At 41.9% G+C, this 7,629-nt stretch overlaps 1 pseudogene; it reads right to left on the bottom strand.

Moving 5' to 3' along the window:
- Positions 1-4,646: 4,646 nt before the first annotated feature.
- On the bottom strand, positions 4,647-5,293 carry LOC121441286 (annotated as a pseudogene).
- Between the last annotated feature and the right edge of the window lie 2,336 nt (positions 5,294-7,629).

Here is a 7,629-nt window from a genome sequence, read left to right as displayed (position 1 = left end):
AAAAATAAAACTACATAAGTAATCTGCAAATGTAAAAAGTTCAGCAAAAACTGAAGTAGCCATGTAAAAGTAACCTTTCCATGGTGAAGAGTACAGTCTGAATAAATATTGATTTCACTAAACTGTGGGACAACAGGCAGGTGCAAAGGAGATGTGTATTGAAGGCAATGGCTAATGAGCATGAGAATTTCTATTAATATATACCTCTAGCTTCTCTGGTAGGTGTGTGGATTTCTTTTAAATGGGTCATAAATACATTTGATGATCATTTTGGAAACATTTTCTATTTTTCTCCCTATAGTAACCAAGTATTCCTATGTCACTGAATGAATAATTTGCCAAATGTTAAATAATGCTAAAAATATACAAGACTTCTATGAATAAGAAGGAAAAGGTTTGCTTTTACTATTACTTTGTATTTATTTCCAATGTTTTCTCTTTAAAATAACATACAAAATAAAGGGTTCATTATGTCTCATATTATGTTTTTTTGCTCATATTCATCCCCTATTACTCCCTCTTGTTCTCACTTTTTCCTCTCACTGAGCTCCTTCCTCCTCATCAGTAGTCTTCCTTTTATTTTAATATATTTGTTTGAATCTTGACTATTTGTATGAAAGAAAATGTTATATTTGTCTTTCTGAATCTGACTTATTTCACTTAATATCACTCCAGTTTGATCTATCTTCCTGCAAATGACACAATTTCCTTCTCCTTTGCTGCTGAATAAAGTTGCATTGTTCATAGATACATTTTCTTGGCTATTGATCTTATCTGCCTAAGGTGATTCTGTATCTTAATGTTAATAGTGCCACAAAAATATGGGTATATAGTTATTTCTCTGGATGCTGACTTAGATTTTTTTGAGGTGTATAACAAGTAGTGGTATAGCTGGAGCAGATACTAGTACTGTTTTTTAACATATTTCAGGAACAAGATACCAATCTTCATAGTGACTACATTAATTTGCATTCCCACCAGCATTGCATAAAGATTCCTTCTACTTCCATCCTTGCCTGTTTTCTTCATGATGGCCATTCTGACTGGAAAGAGATGGACTCTCAACGAAGTTTTAATCTTCATAGCTAAGGATGTTGATTGAATTTTTTTCTCTGAGAGATAAAACATCCCAATGTGGTCCCTTGACAAAGGCACATATCTCAGCTAGGGACTCCCATTTTCAGACCCCATCTGCTTGCTGAATAAGAAGTGTAGTGGAGCCAAGGAATCTGTTTGATAAACCTTCCAGGAATACTGATGCACCATCATTTGTGAGAACCATTTCTGGGGTTTGGGAGCCATAGAAGATTTGTGTTTACCAGCCAAAACCCAAATCCTCCTAGTTGGGAGAATTTGAGTGAACTTGCAGGATGTGATGTTAAGGGGAAGAAATCTGTCATCAAACATGAGCAATATAAAGTAATCAAACTCACAAACAAAGTAGAGCAATCTTCAAGGACCAGAGGAACAGTAAATAGAATGTGTTATGCTAAGGCTATAAAGTTTTGGTTGTGAAAGATAGGTAGGAGAGTTTTCCAGAAAAGCCCAGTGACCATAGTAAACAATACTGTGATGTGCAGTCAAACACTTGCTAAGGGGGTACACCTTAACTGGTTTCAGTTACTGACGTGACTGTGAGCAAATACATGAAAAAAGGAATGGGCTTATTTATGCTCATGATTTCATACATATATTTAACATCTGTTTACAAATGACAGCTAAAGCAAAACTGATGAGCTGAAAACTACAGCGTATAAAACTTAGTAAGATTGAGGCAGTAGGGAAGGCCTTGGACCTTCCCAAAAGCAGTATGCCTTACCCTCTCTATGGGGTATAGGGAATGGAAGGAGGGAAGGGAATGGGAACTTGGATTGGTATGTGTAATAAAAAAATATATAGTTTTCTTTTAAAATAAATAAAAAATTTTTAAAAAGTCAAATATAGAGTGAGGCAGACTTGTTAGTGGAGATACAGTAGGGGAAACCATGTGGAGATGTGGGGGACTAAGAAATGCTGGGAGAAGGCCATTGGAAAGGAGTTTAGTGGTCTGAGTCCCTGTTCATGATAGGTGTAATGGCTATTGAATATTGGGGATTGTTTCCAGTATTGTTGATTCTAGAATTGTTTATATGAATGCCTCCCCAGTTTAGTATAGGGTATAAGCCTAGCTAATAAACTAGAAGTATGGAGTGATAGTAATTTGAGAATTACAGTATCCAGAGAAGAAAAAAATGTAGCCTAAAAGGAGTAAAACATGTCTTTGGCCAAAATATAAATGAAGAAAATCTCAAACCCTTGCTGCAACCTGCACAGTGGCAATTAAGATCTGAAGAAAGGACAGACACATGTACCAAAAATCTGGCATTAGATGGGTTGGGCACTCTGATTGAGATGCACCAGCAGCATGGAAGCTCAGTACTTTTTAAAAGAAAAGGTTAACTTTTTTTGCATTTATTTTACATACCAGCCAATTTCTCTTATCTCTTTCTATCCCCTCCCCTTGCTCATTTACCAGCCCTCCCCATTCTCTCCTCCTCCATATCCATTCAGGAAGGGGCAGGCCTCCTATGGATTTGCACATCAAGTACTGAGCTCCTCGGGTTGAGACAGAGCCAGGTAGTCCAGCATGGGCAACAGGTTACCAAAAGCCATCTAAGCACCAGGGAGAAAGAGGTCCTGCTTTCCTTGTTCTAAGTCTACTAAGAGATGAAGCTACACAGTTGTCACACATATGCAAAGGGCCTATAGAGTGGTATTTCATTGGTATTTTAATGAATAAGGCCTGAAGATCAGTGTTGGGTGAAGCATTGCTTGTTATTCCTGGCCTCTCAGCCATGAAATAACCATTTCGAAAACCATATTATTTGTAATACTGTTTAGCCAATAGCTTAAGTGTATTTCTGGCTAAACTCATATCCTAAACTAACCCATTTCTATTATTTTGTATATCACCACGTGGCTGTGCCTTACCAGCTAAAGATCTCAGCATCTGTGTCAAGCGGTGGATCCATGGCTTCTCCTAACTCCGCCTTCTTCCTCCAGTGCTACAGGCCAAGCCAGCTTTCTTATTCATTAATCAGTAAAATCAACACATAGACAGAAGGATCTCCCACACCAGATCAGAAAAGTAAAGCAGCCACACTGGCCAGCCTTACAGACCAGGCAGCAATGACACACACCTTTAATCCCAGTAGCCACCCTAGTTGCCATAGAAACCCCAGCTGGTAGTCATGCACGCCTTTAATCCCCAAACTAGAAAGGTTTATAAAACTGTTCTCAGAGCTGGGCGGTGGTGGCGCACGCCTTTAATCCCAGCACTCGGGAGGCAGAGGCAGGCGGATCTCTGTGAGTTCGAGACCAGCCTGGTCTACAAGAGCTAGTTCCAGGACAGGCTCCAAAACCACAGAGAAACCCTGTCTCGAAAAACCACAAAATAAATAAATAAATAAATAAATAAAAAATAAAACTGTTCTCAGTCTCATTCTAAGGTTTCTTGGAGGCAGGATCACCATTTTTAGAATGCGGTAGAGGTAAGAGCCAGTGGCTGGCTGCTTTGCTTTTCTGTTCTTCAGGTTGACCCCCAATATCTATCTCTGAGTTTTTATTAATCATACTTCAGGACTGGGTCAGCCATGCAGGCTTCCTAACTGTTAGCCTAGTGTCCATGAGCTCTCGTGAGCTCAGGTCACTGCATTTGTGGTTTCCCCTATCATAACCCCCTTGGCTCATACAATCCCTCCTCCCTTTCTTCTGCAAGACTTTCAGAGCTCAGCGCAGGACTTTTATTATATATACTATTGAGAAAGAGGGTTAGTTTGCTATACAGAGCTAAAGAAGGAGAAAGCAAATTAGCTAATCTCTGTAGGGGCATAGTTTTAGGTTGCAGTCATCTGTGTGGAAAAGCTGTGGTTGAGAGTTTCTATATGCATTGATTTCCCCTAAAGGTCAATCATTTATAACATCTGTACATGACCCAGACAAAGGCTATGCCATTTCTCTGAGCTTGATTTGCAAAAAGCTTTGCTATTCCCTTGGATTTGAGGCATTGGGGTTCCTGCCATAGCTGTGATCATGGTAATACACATTCACTCAGGACTTAAAATCCCCACAAGCCCTCGATTTTTATTTGTTTTAGTGGCTTATTCTTTTTATTTTTTTGAGAATAGAAAAAAATAATTAAAGCATCAAATTGTACAAATTACAAATCTGTTCCAAAATATACTTACATTAAATAAAATATGCTTTTCAGTAAGATCTACAGTGAATGACTATGCATTCCAGGAAGCTTCACATCTAGGCAGGGCCAACATTCGTGGAAGAAGCTAAGAGAAAGTGCATCCAATCACAGTTTATAGCGGGTTTCTTATTGCCAATCTGCCAGTCACACCAAACATGTCATTACATCACTGGTGCAGGACACCGACTTTGTTGGGGTTAAGGGAAGCAAGTGCTATCCTCAATGGTGAGTTCATTACAACTTCGGAGGAATCCCACAGCCTAGACAGAGTGTCAGGAAACATGTTAAGGGAAGCGGACAACGCTCTCGAAGCCCAGACACTTTCTTGCTGTGCTGTGTATCCAGGAGGATGGTCTTCTTCAGGACAAGGTCGCAAGACTGGGACAAGCCCAAGGGGCTGACAGGGAGTATGAGGATGGGGAGGAGGGCTTCCTCTAGCTGTTTCACATCAGAGACAACTGTGACAAAGTCCTCAGCACTGCAATCTCCCCTCTTATCATCTGGCATAGCGCTTGATGTATTCATCCATTTTGTCTTGGAAATCTTCCTTGTCTCGTAAATGATGTTCTGCTGCTTCAATATTCAGTGGATCATCAAAATTCAAGAGATCAGTAAATAAAGAGTTTAATCCCCAAACAACATCCTTCAATGTCCTAGTGGGAGCCCAGCCAGTGCCATCAATTGAGTGTTCTCTTAGTAAACTTAGACATATTTCCCCTGTTTCTGTGATATTGGGATGCCAGATTTTAGTCAAGCATTTCACCCTGGGAGGCACCATGCTGTAGGCTTCAGGAACTTCAGTTTCAAACTGAAATGTTCCACCCTGGTAGTGTAACTCTCATTTGGGCTTACAGTCAGCTGAAAGCAATGAAGCTTGTTTGGATCAGGAAAGTGTACTTTACATGTACAGGGTAAATTAGCTTCAAGTTCTGTAACCTCTTTTACAAGCAACTTGTCTCTCATAGAGACCCGTCGAGTAGAGTCAGATGTGGAGGCAGATGTCTGGGATCCTTTGAGACCATCATCCCGCTTCAACTTGCTTGCCAGCGTTAGCATTACTGCTACCTTTCTTCTGGAAGACCGGCAAGAGTAGGGCTAAGTAAGGACCATGTCTCCAGACAACAACTTTAATCACTGCACTCAGGAGGTAGAGGCAAGCCATGTAATGATTCCTGCGCGAGATGGACCAAGCCACGGGTGGGTTCAAACCACGACCACTGAGAGCCCAGTCGATTCTGCGAGCAAGAGACCTTGGCAGGTTGAAAACCAGAGGCCTCACGGTCTACAGACAGAGCTTAAGTGAGGAGTTTATTGAGTTAAGGGTAAAGGGAAGAAAAGAGAGAGACAGAGACCTGCTTGCCTCTTCAGAAAAAGAGGGAAGAAAGCAGAGATAGGTGGAGCTTGTTAAGTATTTTTCCTTGGCCGACAACCCTCTCTGCCAATGCAATAATCCCAGTCAGACCAAATTAGAAGATGCCCAGGTTTAATGGGTGCCAGCACTCCCGGATGCCCTCCCGCCCCGAAAACATGGAGAGATGAACAGAGAATGGAAAGACCACAGAAAAACAGAAGACCACCTAGTGGCTTATTCTTAAAGTAATTAAATTGGAGTCGCTGGAAAGATATCTCAGTAGGTAAAGAGCTTGCTATGCCTGCATGAGAACATGAGTTCAGAATCCACATAACATACCAGAAATGACTAAATTTACCTGTAATCCCTGCAGACACAGGGGAGGCAGAGACAGAAGGATTCCTGGGGCTTGCTGGCCAGTCAGTCTAGCCAAATTTGTGAGCTCCAAGTTCAGTAAAACACCTTATCTCAAAAAATAAGGTGGAGAGTAAAAGAGGAAAATATCAAGCATGGATCTCTGGCCTACACATACACACACACACACACACACACACACACACACACACACCCCACATGCACACTTTGGAGATCACATAACTGGACAATATGTAATTAGGCCTGTTGTAATAGAAGCGGCGGGGCTGCGTCCCCAGCACCCCGGCCACCTGCTAGCTTATGCCCCTAATTACACAGACACTGTATTCTTTTAAACACTGCTTGGCCCATTATATCTAGCCTCTTCTCGGCTAACTCTCGCACCTGGACTAGCCCATTTCTAATAATGTGTAGCACCAGCACCAAGGTGCGCTTACTGGGAAGATTCTAGCCTACGTCCATCCTGGGTCGGAGCTTCATCGCATGTGCCTCAGAGAGAGGGGACAATGGCGTCTCTCTGAGCTCACTTCCTCTTCCTCCCAGCATTCTGTTCTGTTTACTCCTCCCACCTATGTTTTAACCTATCAGGGCCAAGCAGTTTCTTTATTGCTTAACCAATGAAATCAACAGATTGATATATGACACTCCCACATCATAGTCCTTCTATAGCTTTGCTAAATATGTCACATCTGATGTGTGTATGTTAACAGGATAACAATGGTTTGGAGCCATGTCCCCCTTCTCGACCCGCCCAGCAGGTCCTAAGTTACTCCAGGGTCTTGAAGATGCACTATCTGAAAGACATGAGGGGAAAGAGAAACGGATGCCAAGCGGTATTCTTTGTCAAGGCATCCATTTATTGAAGCAAGTTTCATGTCTTAAATACTCCTCAGTGAGAAGCTCAGGCAGGGGGAACTGAGGAAAGGGGGAAGGATGAAGGGGGAAGGGGGAAGGGAAGGAGGGGCTCGGTAGCTAGGCAACTAAGCAGGGCAGTTTGGCAGCTAAGCAGGGCAGTTGCAAGGTCAGTGGCTAGAACACCTGCTGTTAGTGATAAGCAGCAAGCAGTGAAGACACTCTGTGGTGCTTTCCAAAGCTTGACTCTCCACGGTTAGCACGTAATGTTTTGGCTAACTTAAAGTTTTCTGTCTCAAGATATTTACTTCAAGGCCCTGTGAGATGTGAGAAAGGAGAAGCATGAAATGGCTCCTGACACCCCTTTTCTGTGCTTTCTGTATGTTTGAGTATATCCATCAAGTCCATAATTATATTTTTACAGAAGAAAGGGTTTATTCAGCTTATGGTTCTAGAGGGATATGAGTCCATCATGGCAGAGAAGCAAGGCAGCAATCAGCAGACATGTCAGCTAGAGAAGAACCTGAAGGCTCATGTCTTAAACCACAAACATGAAGCAAAAAGAGCAAGTCCATGTTTTGATTTTTGGTTGTTTGTTTTTTGTTTGGTCGTCTGATTGTTTTGGTTGATTGGTTTCTCTTTATAGTCCTGGTTGTCCTGGAACTTGCTCTGTAGACCAGACTGGCCTCAAACTCGGAGATTAATCTGCCTCTGCCTCCCACATGCTAGGATTAAAGATGTGCACCACCGATGTGGGATTCCCCTCTGTATGCTGTGAATATGTTTTATTGCCATTGGTTGGTAAAGAAGTTGT

This window comes from Microtus oregoni, unplaced genomic scaffold (genome assembly GCF_018167655.1).
Source record: "Microtus oregoni isolate MIOR12 unplaced genomic scaffold, Mior012 000074F_010, whole genome shotgun sequence".
NCBI lineage: Eukaryota > Metazoa > Chordata > Mammalia > Rodentia > Cricetidae > Microtus > Microtus oregoni.
This window is presented reverse-complemented; position numbering and strand designations above follow the sequence as displayed.